We start from the raw sequence: 20,383 nt of genomic DNA, 5'->3' as shown, positions 1-20,383 counted from the left end.
CACATATTTTAAAATAATTCTACAACAAAAATGAACTACCTATGTAGACATTTGTTTAAAATGTCACAAGAGAACTTTAATACACTGCTCATGGGAATGTAAAACAATACTACCACTTTGGAAAACTGTTCAAGAGTTTCTTATAAAATTAAGCATACACATGCAATATGACCCTGGCATTCTACTCCTAGGTGTGTACCTAAGAGAAATGAAAGTGTATATTTACACAAAGACTTGTGACAAATGTTCAAAATAGCTTTATTAACAATAGCCCCAAACTGAAGACAATTCAAATATTCATCAACAGGTGAATGAATAAACAAAATGTAGTACATCCATACAATGGAATACTACCCGGCACCAAAATGAATGAAATACTGATATGCCTGTATACACAACATAGATAAACCTCACATTCATTATACTGAGTAAAAGAAGCCAGACACAAAAGAGCACACATTGTATCATGTTATTTACGTAAAATACACAAGACTGCAAACTAATTTATAGTGACAAAAAAAAAGATCAGTGACTGCCTGAGGCCAGGAGCAGGAGGAATAGACTACAAAGAGACATGAGAAAATCTGGGGTGGAGGGTGATGATGGAAATGTTCTGTATCTTGATTATGTTGTTTTAAAGGTATATATAGTATCCATTAAACTGTACCCTTTAAAAGAATGCAGCTTTTTTTTTTTTTTTTGCGGTACGCGGGCCTCTCACTGTTGTGTCCTCTCCCACTGCGGAGCACAGGCTCCAGACGCGCAGGCCCAGCGGCCATGGCTCACGGGCCCAGCCGCTCCATGGCATGTGGGATTTTCCCGGACCGGGGCACGAACCCGTGTCCCCTGCATCGGCAGGCAGACTCTCAACCACTGTGCCACCAGGGAAGCCCCCAAGAATGCAGCTTATTGTACATACATAATACTTCAATAAAGTTAAGTTTTTAAAAAGTTTACAGGAGCTTAATTCTTCAAAATATATATATAATTTTTTCCTAAACTCTGTATACAGGAATTTCAGGTCACCAGATTGGTTTTAAACTTAATAGTAATAACAACAACAATTGCAGGTAACGTTTATAATATTCCAGAAACTATCCTATCAATATTCTAATTCTGTTTTCACAGAAAGACAGAAATCCACCCTAAAATTCACATGTAATCTCAAGGGACCCCAAATAGCCAAAACAACCTTGAAAAAGAATAGCAAAGTCAGAGATTTCACACTTCCTGATTTCAAAACTTATTACAAAGTCAGTAATCAAAATAGTGTGGTACTTGCATAAAGATACACACGAAGAACAATGGAATAAAATAGAGAGGCCAGAAAAAAAAAAGCCTTGCATTTATGGCCAAATGAGTTTTGACAGGAGTGCCAACACCATTCAACACCATTGAAACAAATGGTGCTGGGAAAATTGAATATTCACATGCAAAAGAATGAAGTTGAACCTTTATACACCACACACAGCACATGTAAAAATTAACTCAAAATAGATCAAAGAACTAAATATGAATCTCTTAGAAGAAAACACAGGTGAAAACCTTCATGACATTGATTTGGAGGTCAAGAATGATATCTTGGATATGATACCAAAAGCACATGCAACAAAAGAAAAAATAAATTAGACTACATCAAAATATAAAACTTCTGTACATCAAGGAACACAGTAAACAAAGTGAAAAAGCAACCCACATAATGAAAGAATTTGTAAATCATGTATTTGATAATAGACTAATAGAATATATAAAGAATTCCAACAACTCAACAACAACAAAACCCAATTTCAAAATGGGCAAAGGACTTCAACAGACGTTTCTCCAAAGAAGATATGCAAATAGCCAATATGCACATGAAAAGATGTTCAACATCACTAATCACCTTAAAAGAAATAACCAACTGTTCCCATTTATTATTTTTATTTATTTATTTATTTATTTATTTTTGGCTGTGTTGGGTCTTCGTTTCTGTGCGAGGGCTTTCTCTAGTTGCAGCAAGCGGGGCCCACTCTTCATCACGGTGTGCGGGCCTCTCACTATCGCGGCCTCTCTTGTTGCGGAGCACAGGCTCCAGACGCGCAGGCTCAGTAGTGTGGCTCATGGGCCTAGTCACTCCGCGGCATGTGGGATCTTCCCAGACCAGGGCTTGAACCCGTGTCCCCTGCATTGGCAGGCAGATTCTCAACCACTGCGTCACCAGGGAAGCCCTCCCATTTATTATTAGTTAGGTTCAAAACCTAATAGCAATACTTTGTGTGGTGTTCAACAGATTACACTGTGTCTCTTGAAAATGTAAGTTCACTGGAATGCCTGGAGCACCTCAGCAAACAGTTTGGGAACTATGGATATAGATAATCACTAAGAATAGAGAAGAAATATATAGTGAGGTTAAATACAACTCAAACTAAATTACATTCAAGGTTTTAGACTTGTCTAAAAACTGTCAGGTTTTTTAAAAGGTGTAGTCACCATTTTAATAGTTCTATCATAATATGGGAAATCTTATCACTATAATATTAAACTGTGTTGCTCAGTCTTTGCCTTTGCCCTCCAAGTCATAAACTGAAGTATTCTATTTTCTTCTTCAAAATGTGCCTGATGCAGATTTCTATTCTACAAGACATAGTTTCAGAAAGAAGCCATTGATTGAGCTAGTATTAAATGTACTCAGATTTAAATTTAAATTTAGTTTACAATTTAGATTCAAAAGTCCCTGGGCTATAGTTTCAGCTGTGACCAGAAATGATATCTGTTACTTCTAGGCAAAGTCAATTAAGAAACGGGCATGCTTTCACCACCTTTTCTTAGCCTGCTGGCTGGATGCAGAGAACTCTGAACTCTTAAAGGATAGCAGAGCCACAATATGGAAGTAGCCTGGGTCTCTAAATGAGCTCTAGAATAGACATCTGCTGATGAGGAACACGCACATTATACTGCTATATTGGCAAGAAATGTACTTCTATTTTGTTAAGCCACTGAAACTTTGGAGTTGGTCTCTATTTTTTTTTTTACTTTGCGCACAGGATGTCTTGTGGAAATTTTATTATGTAGAGTGTAAAATGAATTTTCAGTCCAATAAAAACAACAGTTTTTTTAAAAAAACAACATGCATAACCTTTTCCAATTGCCTTTTTTAATAGTTAGATATTTCAAGCATTATAAGGAAAATAAGGAGAAAAACCCCAGACACTTCAGTAACTTCAGTATATCTCAAACGGAATGTCCCCCAGGTCAACTGAAAAATGCAAGAAAAAATAGCTTCAATTCCATTTTTCTTTTAAAAATACATGTTATCTGTACAAGATACACTACAGTAAACACTGGAAATCATATTATCCCTTTTATTAAATCAAAATTATTTAATTCATATTGTGGTTAATGCTAGATTTATTTATTCATCTAGTTAATTTGACAAATATTAAGAAAATATTTAAAAGAAAAAAGCAAAACACACCTTGGAATTAAAAAAGTTACATTTTTATGTGATTTAATGTTCCATCGTGTTTGTTAAAAGTTATATTGAATTTATTTTTAATATTAAAAATAACAGTATTTATATTTCTGAGAGAATAGAGAAAGGTTTTTTTGTTTTGTTTATAAAACAAGCTTGGAGGTCTTAGATACACAATTGCAATCGGTAGGCAATGGAGACATGATAAAACGTCTGCTAAACACACAAACACATTTTTATATTATTACCCCTTTAGAACTCTAGAAATTATACAAACCCTATAAAATGCCCCCTCCCAAACCCTGTTGGACAGCAATACAATTATGTCTCAATTCAGAATTCACATAATTAATTATAATACATAATAGTTCAGTTTTTTAAAAAATGCAATAAAACCAGACAGCCAAGACACGAGAAATTAGAAGTAAAACATTTAATGAATTTACACATTTAAGAATATTTAAATACTGTTTAAAAATTTTTTTAAAGAATTTGTTACAAGCCACCTAAGACTTCCAAGCCACTTTCTGTTGCAACAGAAAAAACTGTAAATAAAAAGACATGCAAACAAAACAAAACAAAAACACACCATGTTGAAATGTCACTGCTCTGCGGCACATTCTGGTGCCCGAATTTGCAGGTATTGCTCCAAAAAGAATCCCAGAGCTTACACATTTGAAGTAACAAACAAAAATAACAAAACAAAAATTATCAGCAATTTTTAGTAACTGATTTTCCCGATTTTTAGAAAAATTCTGTTAATCTAGTGTTTCACAGAACAAAACAAAGGCTCTTCATCAAAAGGTTTGCACATCTAAAAACCTCTGTTACAAATAGGTTTTGCTCACAATGGTTTGGGGGGGGCGGGGAAAGGGAGCTTCAGGCCACTGTCCTACTGCTCCTGGCTGTGGGCCTGAGCTTGCCCTAATGTTTGCCCGTAGAATGCGACCTGCTGTCTGTAATACTCCGCCCCGGCCATTCTGTAGTCCAGCGGGCAGCTGGCTTGAGGAGCGGCGCTGGCAGCGTGACTCTGTTTTTTGTAATAGTCTTCCCAGGCCTTGCTGTAGTCGGGCTGGCTGCTCTGCGGCTGGCTCTGCTGGCTTGGAACCTGCCATGTGGGCTGCTGCCACGCCTGGTAGGTGCTGCCCCAGCCCTGGGTCAGGAAGGCCGGAGGACCACTCACAGGCGTGCTGTGAGGGCTTCCGTTCACTTTAGCGGCCATGTTTGGGAAGCACCCTGAGCTCCTTGGAGGAAAGGTGTTCTGATGCGGCGCGGCAGGTGGCTGGCTGAAGGGGCCCTGTGCATAATCTCCGGGCGCTCCGAGACTGGCACCGCCAACTTTCTCATCTATGAGATGTCTGGCCAGCTCAATCTGTTGAGGAACTCCCCTGATGGTGAATATTCGCAGGTTGGGGCCCGTGTTGGGAGGGTGGTTCCGCTGAAGCTCCACGTGTGCTCCTGACTGCTGGTTTATGCTTTTGATGTCCTCACCCCCTTTGCCTATGACGAGGCCGCACTTATCTGCCGGCACTGTGTAGGTTATCTCCTGGATGCCACCAGGGGTTCCCACGCTCCAGTCACCACGACCATGGCCTCTTCCTCTGGCTACCGCCAGGCCTCCGAAGCCATCTCTTTCCTGAGCTGTAAGAATAAGCTCGTTGATGACATGTGCTGCATGCTGGCATCGCTCTGGGGGTCCCATGACCTGTGCAGCTCTCTCTGGACTAATACCATCATCTGGTTTGAACTGAATTCTCACACCGGCATCATTCTGGATCTTTTTGATCATTTCCCCATTTCTTCCTATTACAATCCCAACTGCAAACCTAGGGACAGACACCTCTATACTGCCTCCTCCCATTCAGGAGCTGAAATCACCACGTACACCTCGAAAATCACCTTGGTCTTTTTCTCGGATGATCTCTAATACCATTTCTCTTGCTTGCTGTACTTTAAATGGGTCTCTGGTGATGCGAAGAGGCTTGTCTGCTCCCGTGGGCAATGGGCCGTCCTGGATCATGACCATCTTCACACCTGTCCGCTCCTGCAACTGCTTTATTGTCTCCCCTCCCTTGCCGATGACCAGCCCCACTTTAGATGCAGGGATGAGAATCTCCTGGATCGTGCTGTTGCCATCTACGTCATTATGAAAGCCAGGTCCATTCCGACAGTGGTCCACAATCTGTCCCAGGAGCCGTTTGGCTTGTTCAATACTTTCTGGGGTTCCGGTAAGTACACAGGGCCTCTCTGGAATCCCAGAACTCTCTGAGGCAATTTGAATTTTGCAACCAGATTCTGCTTGAATCCGTGAAATCTGCTCACCTCCCCAACCGATAATAAATCCAACCATTTTATCAGGCACTTTGAATTCTTCTGTTATTACTGCCCTTTGATGTAACAAGGCCCCTAAATGGTTACCTACTCCATCATCCAAGGGCTGTTTTTGTACTCCATAGCCATACACTGAGGGGTCCACTAGAGGTGTGGAATTATTCAAGTGAGGAATTGAATCAATTTTAGCAGCAATCTGCCGGACCCGGTGCAGAGCGTCCACGAAGCCCTCAGCCTTCATCCCCACCGGAGCGCTCTGCCCCTGCACCAGCTCTGTCATTACCACCCCCGCCGCCGCTGCCGCTCGGCTCCCCCGTCAGGCCTCCCGCTCCACTTGGGGACCTGTAGCCGGAAAGTGGAGTTGGTCTCTTACACCAATTAATACACTCCAAACTAAGGCCCATTTCTAATATAATTGAGACTGCTTTTCAAGTATTACTATTAAGTATGACACATGTAAAACTTCCTTTGATACATCCTTTTCATCACCTTGAGTAAATTCCTCATATTCCTAGGTTGCTAAGAGATTTTGTAAGCAAGTGTATATGTTTATTGAATGTCATTTTGTCAAGAACTGTGAAGGGAACAGAAGCAAGAATAACTACAGTCCTGCAACCTGTGGAACGAAAACCACATTCACAGAAAGATAGACAAAATAAAAAGGCAGAGGACTATGTAACAGATGAAGGACCAAGATAAAACCCCAGAAAAACAACTAAATGAAGTGGAGATAGGCAACCTTCCAGAAAAAGAATTCAGAATAATGATAGTGAAGATGATACAGGACCTCGGAAAAAGAATGGAGGCAAAGATCAAGAAGATGCAAGAAATGTTTAACAAAAACCTAGAAGAAATAAAGAACAAACAGAGAGGAACAATACAATAACTGAAATGAAAAATACACTGGAAGGAATCAATAGCAAAATAACTGAGGCAGAAGAACAGATAAGTGACCTGTAAGAACAGAATAAAGAAAAAAAATGAAAACAAATGAAGACAACCAAGATTACGCTTCCCAGGAAGGATTTCATTCAGATTCCATGGAGAAATCAAAACCTTTACAGATAAGCAACAGCTAAGAATTCAGCACCACAAAACTAGCTCTACAACAAAGTCTAAAGGAACTTCTCTAAATGGGAAACACAAGACAAGAAAAGGACCTACAGGGCTTCCCTGGTGGTGCAGTGGTTAAGAATCTGCCTGCCAATGCAGGGGACATGGGTTCAAGCTCTACTCCAGGAAGATCCCACATGCTGCAGAGCAACTAAGCCCATGTCCCACAACTACTGAGCCTGTGCTCTAGAGCCTGTGAGCCACAACTACTGAGCCCACGTGCCACAACTACTGAAGCCCGTGCACCTAGAGCCTATGCTCCACAGCGATGAGAAGCCCATGCACCGCAATGAAGAGTAGCCCCCATTCCCCGCAACTAAAGAAAAAAAAACCCGCATGCAACAACGAAGACCCAACGCAGCCAAAAAAAATAAATTAATTTAAAAAAAATATATATATATATATAAAGAAAAGGACCTATAAAAACAAGCCCAAAACAATAAAGAAAATGGTAATAGGAACAATTCATTTACCTTAAATGTGAATGGATTAAATGCTCCAACCAAAAGACACAGGCTCACTAAATGGATACAAAAACAAGATTCATATATATGCTGTCTACAAGAGACCCACTTCAGACCTAGGGACACATACAGACTGAAAGTGAGGGGATGGAAAAAGATATTCCATGCAAATGGAAATCAAAAGAAAGCTGGAGTAGCAATACTCATATCAGATAAAATAGGCTTTAAAATAAAGAATGTTACAAGAGACAAGGAAGGACACTACATAATGATCAAGTGATCAAACCAAAAAGAAGATATATCAATTATAAATATTTATGCACCCAACACAGAAGAACCTCAATACATAAAGCAAATGCTAACAGATATTAAGGAGGAAGTCGAGGGTTTCTCTGGTGGTGCAGTGGTTGAGAGTCCGCCTGCTGATGCAGGGGACACAGGTTCGTGCCTTGGTCCAGGAAGATCCCACATGCCATGAAGCGGCTGGGCCCGTGAGCCATGGCCGCGGAGCCTGTGCATCCAGAGCCTGTGCTCCGCAATGGGAGAGGCCACAACAGTGAGAGGCCCGTGTACCGCAAAAAAAAAAAAAAAAAAAAAAAAAGAGGAAATTGACAGTAACACAATAATAGTGGGGTACTTTAGCACCTCACTTACACCAATAGACAGATCATCCAGACAGAAAATTAATAAGGAAACACAAGCTTTAAATGACACAGAAGACCAGATAGATTTAATTGATATTTATAGGACATTCCATCTGAAACAGCAAATTACACTTTCTTCTCAAGTGCACATGGAACGTTCTCCAGGATACATCACATCTTGGGTCACAAATCAAGCCTTGGTAAATTTAAGAAAATTGAAATCATTTCAAGCATCTTTTCTGACCACAGCACTATGAGATTAGAAATAAACTACAGGGAATAAAACGTAAATAATGCAAACACATGGAGGATAAACAATACGCTCCTAAATAACCAAGAGATCATTGAAGAAATCAAAGAGGAAATCATAAAATACCTAGAGACAAATGACAACGAAAATATGATGATCCAAAACCTATAGGATGCAGCAAAAGCAGTTCTAAGAGGGAAGTTTAAAGCAATACAATCCTATCTCAAGAAACAAGAAAAATCTCAAATAATCTAACCTTACACCTAAAGGAACTAGAGAAAGAAGAACAAACAAAACCCAAAGTTAGTAGAAGGAAAGAAATAAAGATAAGAGCAGAAATAAATGAAATAAAAAAAGAAGAAAACAATAGGAAAGATCAATAAAACTAAAAGCTGGTTCTTTGAAAAGATAAACAAAATTGATAACTTTTACCCAGACTCATCAAGAGAAAGAGGGAGAGGACTCAAATCAATAAAATTAGAAATGAAAAAGGAGAAGTTACAACGGACACCGCAGAAATACAAAGCATCATAAGAGACTACCACAAGCAACTCTATGCCAATAAAATGGACAACCTGGAAGAAATGGACAAATTCTTAGAAAGGTATACCCTTCCAAGACTGAACCAGGAAGAAATAGAAAATATGAACAGACCAATCACAAGTAATGAAATTGAAGCTGTGATTAAAAATCTTCCAACAGACAAAAGTCCAGAACCAGATGGCTTCACAGGTGAATTCTACCAAACATTTAGAGAAGACCTAAAACCCATCCTGCTCAAACTTTTCCAAAAAATTCCAGAGGCAGGAACACTCCCAAACTCATTCTACGAGGCCAACATCACCCTGATACCAAAACCAGACAAAGATACTACAAAAAAAGAAAATTACAGACCAATACCACTGATGAATATAGATGTAAAAATCCTCAACAAAATACTAGCAAACAGAATCCACCAACACATTAAAAGGATCATACACCATGATCAAGTGGGATTTATCCCAGGGATGCAAGGATTCTTCGATATACGCAAATCAATCAATGTGATACACCATATTAACAAATTGAAGAATAAAAACCATATGATCATGAGCATCTGCATAGATGCAGAAAAAGCTTATGACAAAATTCAACACCCATTTATGATAAAAACTCTCCGGAAAGTGGGCATAGAGGGAAGCTACCTCAACATAATAAAGACCATATACAACAAACCTACAGCAAACATCATTCTCAACAGTGAAAAACTGAAACCATTGTCTCTGAGATCAGGAACCAGACAAGGATGTCCACCCTTGCCACTATTATTCAAAATAGTTTTGAAGTCCTAACCATGGCAATCAGAGAAAAAAAGAAATAAAAGGAAAACAAATAGGAAAAGAAGAAGTAAAACTGTCACTGTTTACAGATGACATGACACTATACATAGATAACCCTAAAGATGCCACCAGAAAACTACTAGAGCTAATCAATGAATTTGGTAAAGTTGCAGGATACAAAATTAATGCACAGAAATCGCTTGCATTCTTATACACTAACAACGAAAGATCAGAAAGAGAAATTAAGGAAACAATCCCATTCACCATTGTAACAAAAAGAATAAAATACTTGGGAATAAACCTACCTAAGGAGGTAAAAGACCTGTACTCAGAAAACTATGACACTGATGAAAGAAATCAAAGATAACACAAACAGATGCAAAGATATACTGTATTCTTGGATTGGAAGAATCACTATTGTGAAAATGACTATACTGCCCAAAGCCATCTACAGATTCAATGCAATCTCTATCAAATTACCAATGGCATTTTTTACAGAACTAGAACAAAAAATCTTAAAATTTGTATGGAGACACAAAGACCTCAAATAGCCAAAACAACCTTGAGGGACAAAATCGGAGCTGGAGGAATCAGACTCCCTGACTTCAGACTATGCTACAAAGCTACAGTAATCAAGACAGTATGGTACTGGCACAAAAACAGAAGTATAGATCAATGGTACAGGATAGAAAGCCCAGAGATAAATCCACACACCTACAGTCAACTAATCTATGACAAAGGAGGCAAGGATATACAATGGAGAATAGACAGTCTCTTAAATAAGTGGTGCTGGGAAAACTGGACAGTTACATGTAAAAGAATGAAATTAGAACACTCCCTAACACCATACACAAAAATAAACAAAAATGGATTAAAGACCTAAATATAAGACCAGACACTATAAAACTTTTAGAGGAAAACATAGGAAGAACACTCTTTGACATAAATCACAGCAAGATCTTTTTTGACCCACCTCCTAGAGAAACGGAAATAAAAACAAAAACAAATGGAACCTAATGAAACTTAAAAGTTTTTGCACAGCAAAGGAAACTATAAACAAGACAAAAAGACAACTCTCAGAATGGGAGAAAATATTTGCAAGCGAATCAACGGACAAAGGATTAATCTCCAAAATATATAAACAGCTCATGCAGCTCAATATTAGAAAAACAAACAACCCAATCCAAAAATGGGCAGAAGACCTAAATAGACATTTCTCCAAAGAAGACATACAGATGGCCAAGAGACACATGAAAAGCTGCTCAACACCTCTAATTATTAAAGAAATGCAAATCAAAACTACAATGAGGTATCACCTCACACCAGTCAGAATGGCCATCATCAAAAAATCTACAAACAATAAATTCTGGAGAGGGTGTGGAGAAAAGGGAATCCTCTTGCACTGTAGGTGGGAATATAAATTGATACAGCCACTATGGAGAACAGTATGGAGGTTCATTAAAAAACTAAAAATAGAATTACCATATGACCCAGCAAGCCCACTACTGGGCACATACCCAGAGAAAACCATAATTCAAAAAGACACATACACCCCAATGTTCATTGCAGCACTATTTACAATAGGCAGGTCATGGAAGCAACCTAAATGCCCATCGATAGACAAATGGATAAAGAAGATGTGGTATATATATGCAATGGAATATTACTCTGCCACAAAAAGGAATGAAATTGGGTCATTTGTAGAGACGTGGATGGACCTAGAGACTGTCATACAGAATGAAGTAATTCAGAAAGAGAAAAACAAATATCATATATTAACGCATATATGTGGAATCTAGAAAAATGGTACAGATGAACTGGTTTGCAAGGCAGAAATAGAGACACAGATTTAGAGAACAAACGTATGGACACCAAGGGGGGAAAGTGAGGGGTGGGGGTGGGGGTGGGATGAATTGGGAGATTGGGATTTACAAATATACACTAATATGTATAAAACTGATATTAATAAACTGCTGTATTAAAATAAAAATATTTTTTAAAAAAAGAACTGTGAAGTATCTGAGATTTTATGCTACTTGCAATGGAATACTGCTCAGCAATAAAAAGGAATGAATTACTGATACACACAACAACAAAATCTCAAAATCATTACACTGAGTAAAAGAAGCCACCCACTAAAGACTGCATCAGTATTTCTTTCCTTTTTGTTGACAAATAGTATTCCATTTTATAGATATACTGTATGTTGTCTATCCATTCATCAGTTAATGGAGATTTGGGTGGCTACCACTATTGGCTATTACGAATAACACTGCCATAACATTCATGTACTTTGATGTATAAATAAAACATACTGTCTGATTCCATTTATATCATGTTCAAGAACAGGCAAAACTGGGACTTTCCTGGTGGTCCAGTGGTTAAGAATCCCCCTATCAGTGCAGGGGATGAAGGTTCAATACCTGGTCAGGGAACTAAGATCTCACATGCCTCAGGGCAACTAAGCCCACGCACCACAACTACTGAGCCTGAGCCACAACTAGAGAGAAGCCCACACTACAGTTAGAGAAGCCTATGTGCCACAAGGAAGAGCCCACATGCTGCAACGATACATCCTGCATGCCACAACAAAGATCCCGTGTGCCGCAACTAAGACCCAACACAGCCAAATAAATAAATAATTTTTTAAAAAAAGAACAGGGCTTCCCTGGTGGCGCAGTGGTTGAGAGTCCACCTGCCGATGCAGGGGGACACGGGTTTATGCCCTGGTCCGGGAAGATCCCACATGCCGCGGAGCGGCTGGGCCCGTGGGCCATGGCCACTGAGCCTGCGCGTCCAGAGCCTGTGCTTCGCAACGGGAGAGGCCACAACAGTGAGAGGCCCGCGTACCGCAAAAAAATAATAATAAATAAATAAATAAATAAAATATTGATCAAAAGGTATATTAAGAACCACCAAAAACAAAATAAGAAGAGCTGAATAATAGAATCAGAATTCTGTGGGAGGATAAGATCTTTGAAATCATCTGGTCCAGCCTCTTCACTTGTATACATGAGGAAACTGAGGTTCTGAGAAACAAGACTTGCTCATTCTCAATGGCAAAACTGAATAGAAAATCAAGGAGACAACTCAGTGATCAGTGCCAGGATATAAACTGAATATTTAAAACCAGGTTTCTGGCATTCGATATACAGAGTACTATGTTTAAATATACAGGTCCCTTCTAGAGTTTATAAAGCAGTATTTGCTGGCAAGTGTTAACCAGATCTCAACATGGCCATCTGGTACATTTCTGTTTTATAGACGTCCCTTAAGAATAAGCCTTCAGGGAAAAAGATATAGGAATAAACTTACGTTTTATGTATGCCACTTTAAGCCACCCCACTGCCCCTTTTCTGTTATTGTTCATTTCTCCAAATGATATCTATTCTTTTCCATTGCACTTCTCTGATCAAAAAAAATTCTTTTCAACAGACAAAACAGTTCTAAATAAATCAAATATGAAGCAACTAATGACTGATTAAGGAGATGCAAAGTGGAATAATCCAGAACAAATATAAATTGATACATTTTAGAATGTATCATCTGCCAAACATAATTAGGAATCATATACTTAACCAGGTGTCTTCTGGGTTTTTGAAAATGAAATAGTCCAAGATAATAATACATCTGCTGTCTCCTAGGATATTTCTAAATGTCTTAGGATTTCTTAGTAGTGAATTTAGAGAGAAAACAAGAATATGAAGCTCTGGAGTTTAATTCTGGGATTTAATTCCCACTACATCATCAAATAGCTTATTTGTGTTAGAAAAATCTATTTAACCTCCTTGTGCCAATGTTTCCAAATCTGTAAAATAGAATTGTATAGGGTTGTTCTGAGAATTAAATAATTTGTTCTTCTTCAAGATGATGAAGAGCCAAATGCTTTTTGTTAATCCCTCTGAAAACCTTATTTAAATAACCCTGAAAGTTATTTTCAGTGTATAAACCCACAACATTTAAGAGAGAAGGTAAGCCATTAGAAAACACATTATTTTAACAAATTTTGGGGAAACAGAAAGAGGATGAAAGACCGATGACTAATAAAGCAGGGCAGGAGGAACCACTACTTAGAATATGAGTGGAAAAGAATGTAATGGAGGAGTGCACCAATATTACCTGAAGAAACCCAAAATACTTAGAGCCAGGAAATTCTGACTAGGATGGACAACAGGAGCTGGGTCTGAAAGCAGGGTAATTAATTAAAGCCTGTATATGGAAAGCACCCACTCTCCTGCCAAGAACCAGGAAGCAAAATAGCCATCAGACAGGTGATTATCTTTGGGGCAAAAAATAATGCAGGAAGTGGTAGACAGTAGAAAGCATGTCCTTAACCATGAATACTGCATATTTTGTTTTGTTTTGGTTAACTTTCACAACAAAGGAGATGAAAGACCTGCAGAATGCAAACTATAAGACATTGATCAAAGAAATTGAAGAAGGCACAAATTAATGGAAAGATATTCCATGCACATGGTTTGGAAGAATTAATATTGTTAAAATGTCCATTTTACCGAAAGCAATCTATAGATTCAGTGCAATCCCTATCAAAATTCCAATGGCATTTTTCACAGAAATAGAACAATCCTAAAATCTGTACGGAATCACAGAAGCCCCCATTTAGCCAAAGCAATCTGGAGAAAGAACAAAGCTGGAGGCATCATGCTCCCTGATTTCAAGCTATACTACAAAGCTGTAATAATCAAAACAGTATTGGCATAAAAACAGATCAATGAAACAGAATAGAGAGCCCAGAAATAAACCCATATATATAGTCAATTAATTTACAACAAAGGAGCCAAGAATATAAAATGTAGAAAGGACAATCTCTTCAATATATGGTGTTGAGAAAACTGGAAAGCCACATGCAAAAGAATGAAACTAGACCACTATTGTACACCATACAAAAAAATTAACTCAAAATGGATTAAAAACTTGACTGTTAAGACCAGAAACCATAAAACTCCTGGAAAAAAATATTGACAATAAGCTCCTTGACATCACTCTTGGCAGTATTTTTTTTGGATCTGACTCCAAAGGCAATGGCAACTAAAGCAAAAATAAACAAATGGGCCAACATTAAACTAAAAAGCTTTTGCACTGCAAAGGAAACCATCAACAAAACAAAAAGACAACCTAGTGAATGGGAGAAGATATTTGCAAATCATAGATCCAATAAGCATATCCAAATATATAAAGAACTCATATAGCTCAATAACCACAACAAAAATATCCATTTTAAAAATGGGCAGAGGATCTGAATAGACATTTTCCTACAGACAAACAGATGGCCAGGGGACCGTATATATATTATATATACAAAACATGTTATGTATATATAATATATATACATATACAATCAACTATACTTCAATTTAAAAAAAAAAAAGTGTGCCTGGAATCACCCAGGGAATTAGGTTAGAGGGAGGTAAAGAGGAGAAAAATGAGAAATTTGGAAAGGGGGGAGAATTCTCCAAAACTGGAAAGCAGATGGCAGAGTGTGGGAATTCCAATAATAAAACCCATTGCCCTTGGGCTTCCCTGGTGGCGCAATGGTTGAGAGTCCGCCTGCCGATGCAGGGGACACGGGTTCATGCCCCAGTCTGGGAAGATCCCACATGCCGTGGAGCGGCTAGGCCCATGAGCCATGGTTGCTGAGCCTGCGCATCCAGAGCCTGTGCTCTGCAACGGGAGAGGCCACAACAGTGAGAGGCCCACGTACTGCAAAAAAAAAAAAAAAAAAAAAAACCATTCCCCACCCCACCCCACCCCACCCCTGAAAGGGGAATGGCTATTGGTGCACTTAGGAAAGTTGGGCTTAGCACCAGGGCTCAAGAACCTAAAGAAAGAGTCAAACAGCCTTATGGCCAATATATGGGGAAGCTGAAGAGAAGTAAATATTTGCAAATTCTGATGAGACCAAAAAACCCTTTCATTATCCCTCATCTTCATATATATATATATATATATATTTTTTATTATTATTATTTTATTTTTTTGACTGCATTGGGTCTTTGTTGCTGTGTGGGCTTCTCATTGCCGTGGCTTCTCTTGTTGTGGAGCACGGTCTCTAGGCACGCAGGCTTCAGTAGTTATGGTGCACAGGCTTAGTTGCTCCACAGTATGTGGGATCTTCCCAGACCAGGGATCAAACCCGTGTCCCTGCTTTGGCAGGTGGATTCTTAACCACTGCACCACCAGGAAAGTCCCCCTGCACGTATATTTATATTCTCTAGGCTATTCTGGAGGTTCTTTCCTTGGCAAAGTAGAATGTACCCCATATGGCACAAAAGGAGTCATTTGGGCTTATACCATGAATATCAGCTGTAAACATCATGGACTAGGGACCAGTGGGGCCTCATCTAATATTCAGTTCTTTCTAAAGCCCTCTGGAAACTTCACACGAATCTGAGTAATGGAACCCAACTATTATCTGTGGTTGAGCTTTCCACCAACCCAAGAAGGCTTAAACTCAAATTAAAGATGTAGGGGGAAATGTGTGCTACAAAAGAAAACTACATCTTGTGTAGAGAACTCTCATCCAAGTTACCTAATTCTGATCCTAAGGGAGCTATTTTACAACTCTGTAAGTTGTAGATACCTGATAGCAATGCAAAACAATTGTCTATAGACATGCAAGTTGTCTTATCTGACAGAGGATCAGCTAAGTTCCTGTCCTCTCTGTGGAAAGACCAGTTTTGCCTCCATTTGTACATTACTTTCAACATCCCTTTACTCCATATAAATTTGTGTTTCCTATTCTGATTACATATATTGTAACCGTTTATAGGAAATACTTGCTGAAGTATTTGGGGGTGACACAGCTTAAGTTTGCATTTTCATATAAATTTTAGAATCAGCTCGGTTTACACTAACATGTTCTACTGAAAATGTGATATTGCATTGAATCCATAGATCAATTTGGGGAGCACTGACATCTTTAAAATATTGAGTATTCTAATCTATGAACTGAATTTACTTACATCTTTAATATTTTGTGGGTTTTAGTGTAGAAGTCTTACACATCTTTCATTACATTCATTGCAAAGTATCTGATGCTTATGCTAGTAAATAGCAGTTTCTCTTTTCATTTTATATTTGTTCCTGATACATGAAAACACAATCAAGTGTTTTTTTCTATTGTCCTATATACAGTAACATTGCCAAGTACAATGTACTACTAATAGTTTATAGATTTTGGATTTCCTACATACACAAGTCATTGGCAAATAAATAAAGAAGTTTATTTCTCTCCAACACTTGTTTGGTTTTCTTTTTTCTAGCCTTATTACTCTGGCTAGGACCTCCAGAACAGAGTTGAACAGAAGTACTAATAGCAGATATCCAGTCTTAATCCCAATCCTAAGTATGATGTCTACTATAGGTTTTATGTAGATACCCTTCATTAGAATAAGAAAACTACCTCTTACTAGTTTGTTTTTATTATGAATACATAAATTTTATCAAATGCTTCTTCTGCATCTACTGGAATGGGCTTATAGTTTTTATCTCTTAATGTGAATTACATTTACTGGTTAAACTATCCTTGCTTTCCTGAAATAACCCCACTTTGTCATGATGTATTCTTTTTATATTTTTAGGTTTAATTGCTAATATTATATTTAGGATGAATTTATATTTTGAAATTATATTCATGAGGATTAATCTGTAATTCTTTTTTTCAATCTCCTATGCACGTTCAAAGTTATGTCAGCCTAGTAAAAAGAATTGGGAAATATCCTCTTGCTGTCTAATCTCTGGAAGAATTTATGTAGAGTGGTGTTAATTCTTAATATTTGGAAGAACTCACTGGGGATGCCATCTAGGTCTGGATTTGTGAGCTTTCAAATAGTAGGTCACCCTTTTAAAGTGTACAATTGACTGTGGTTCTTAGTATATTAATAAAGTTGTGCGACCATCACAACCATCTAATTTCAGAGCGTGTAAATCATCCCCCAAAAAAGCCCATATCCATTAGCAGTCATTCACTGATTATCCTCCCTCCTGCTCTGGGCAACCAAGAATCACTTTCTGTCTCTATGGATTTAACTATTATGGATATTTCATATAAGTGGGATCATACACTGTGTGGTCTTTTGTGTTACTTTTTACACTTAGAATAATGCTTTTCGAGATTCATCCATGTTGTTCCATTTATCAATAATTCATTCCTTTTTATGGATGAATAGTATTCCATTGTACATATGTATGCATTTTGTTTCATCAGTTGATGAACATTTGGGTTGTTTCCGCTTTTTGGTTATTATGAGTAATGCAGCTATGAATATTCATATATAAGTTTTTGTGTGAGCATACACTTTCAATTTTCTTGGGTAAGAATGGAATTGCTAAGTCATATGGTAACTCTATATTTAGGAAATGCCAGACTGTTTTCCAAAGAGGCTGTACCATCTTACAGCCCCATCAATATATGAAGGTTCCAATTTCTCCACATCCTTGCCAAAACTATCATTGTCTCTTTGATTACAGCTATCCTAGTGAGTGTATAGTACCTCACTGTGGTGTTCATTTGCATTTCCCTAGTGACTCATGATCTTGAGCATTTTATGTACTTATTGGCCATTCATAGATCTTCTTTGAAGAAATATCTATTCAAACACTTTGCCCATTTTTAAATTGGATTATTTGTTTTTATTGTTGAGTTGTAGGATTTTAGATACTAATCTCTTATCAGATATATAACTTACAAATATACTCTCCCAGTCTGAGGGTTGTTTTTTCATTTTCTTGATAGACTTTGGAAGCACAATTTTTTTTTTAAATTTTTATGAAGTCCAATTTATCTGTTTCTTCTTTGGTTGTCATGTATAAGAAACCATTGCCCCATCCAAGGTCACAAAAACTTACAACTGTTTTCTTCCAAAGAGTTTTATAGTTACAGCTCTTACATTTGGGTATTCAATCCACTCTGAGTTAATTTTTGTATATGATGTGAGCTATAGGTTCAACTTCTTTCTTTTGCATGTGGCTATGCAGTTGTACCAACACCATTAATTGAAGACTATTATTTCCCCTTGACAAAAATAAATTCAACTACTTTAACAAAATACGGAGCAATTTAGATTTTTCTTTCTTCTTCTATCTGTAGCTTTTCAGGTATTTGACCATTTCATCTAAATTGTTTAATGCCTCAGCATTTATTCATAATATATTCTTAGAAGATTTTTAATATATATAGAAACAATAAGTGGTGTCTCTATTTCATTTGATATTTTTGTCTTCACACTTTTCCCTTCATTTTAATCTCAAAGAAGCAACTCTTAGCTTTAATTTTAGTATGTTTGATTCCTATTTCAATAAATTAGGCTCTTTTTCTTCCCCCTTTGTGCTTAATTTGCAGTTTTTATAACTTACTGGGATAAATGCTCCATTCATTGACTTTTAGCCATCTTTTCTACTGAAGATATAAAGTCCCCTCTAAGCACAGCTTTACCTACACCTCATGAACTGATACTTTATTTTTTAAATGAAATATTTTCTAATTTTCATTGTGGATTCTTCCTTAACCCAAGGTTACTTCGGAGTATGTTTTGTAGTTTCTAAATATATGAGATTTTCTAAACCCCTGCCTTTATTTTTTTTGTATCTCATTTTAATTATGGTCAGAGAATATACTCTGGTTACAATTCTTTAAATCTTGTTTAGACGTGCTTCCTGGTATGGAAAATGGACAGTTTTTGTAAATGTCCCGCATGTCCATGAAAAACTATTATCCATTTGTTGAGTACAATAGCCTACACATGGTTGTTAGGTCAATTGTACTTTCTATATCCCTACTAACTTTTGATTACTGAGTGTGTGTCTTCCTCTATGATTGTAGATTTCTCTATTTCTCCTTGTAGTCCTCTGATAAACTTAGAAGCAATATATTGAATTCTATAAATTTCAAATTGCAAAATCTTCCTAATAATTAGTCCTTTTATCATTATCAACTACTAGTAAGTCTTTAGTAGTATTAATTCTCTTTACTACTAGTAAGTCTTTTGCCTAAAATTCTGTTTGATATTAATATAAGCACAGCAGCTTTCTTTTGGTTAGTGTTTATATATTTTTTATATAAACTTTTCTGTATCATTATATTTTGTTTCTCTTGTATATTCAAGCATACCTCGGAGATATTCTGGGTTCAGTTCCAGACCTCCACAATAAAGCGATTATCACAATAAAGTGAATCACATAAATTTTTTTGGTTTCCCAGTGCATATAAAAGTTATCTTTACACTATACTGTATTAAGTGTGCACTAGCAGTATATCTAAAAAAATGTACATACCTTAATTTAAAAATAACACTGTTGAGGGCTTCCCTGGTGGCGCAGTGGTTGAGAGTCCGCCTGCCGATGCAGGGGACGCGGGTTCGTGCCCCGGTCTGGGAAGATCCCACATGCCGCGGAGTGGCTGGGCCCGTGAGCCATGGCCGCTGAGCCTGCGCGTCCGGCGCCTGTGCTCCGCAACGGGAGAGGCCACAATAGTGAGAGGCCCGCGTACCACAAAAAAAAAAAAAAAAAAAAAAAAAAAAAAAAAAAAAAACACTGTTGGGCTTCCCTGGTGGCGCAGTGGTTGAGAGTCCGCCTGCTGATGCAGGGGACACAGGTTCGTGCCCCGGTCCGGGAAGATCCCACATGCCACGGAGCAGCTAGGCCCATGAGCCATGGCCCCTGAGCCTGCGCGTCAGGAGCCTGTGCTCCGCAACAGGAGAGGCCACAACAGTGAGAGGCCCACGTACCGCAAAAAAATAAAAAATAAATAAAATAACACTGTTTATAAAGCAGAAACTAACACACCATCGTAA

At 37.9% G+C, this 20,383-nt stretch overlaps 1 pseudogene; it reads right to left on the bottom strand.

The window, feature by feature from the left end:
* Positions 1–3,570: 3,570 nt before the first annotated feature.
* On the bottom strand, positions 3,571–7,214 carry LOC132523752 (far upstream element-binding protein 3-like; annotated as a pseudogene).
* Between the last annotated feature and the right edge of the window lie 13,169 nt (positions 7,215–20,383).

This window comes from Lagenorhynchus albirostris, chromosome 7, assembly GCF_949774975.1.
Source record: "Lagenorhynchus albirostris chromosome 7, mLagAlb1.1, whole genome shotgun sequence".
Taxonomy (NCBI): Eukaryota; Metazoa; Chordata; class Mammalia; order Artiodactyla; family Delphinidae; genus Lagenorhynchus; species Lagenorhynchus albirostris.
Note: the sequence above shows the minus strand (reverse complement) of the source record. Positions and strands in the feature narration are given on the sequence as shown.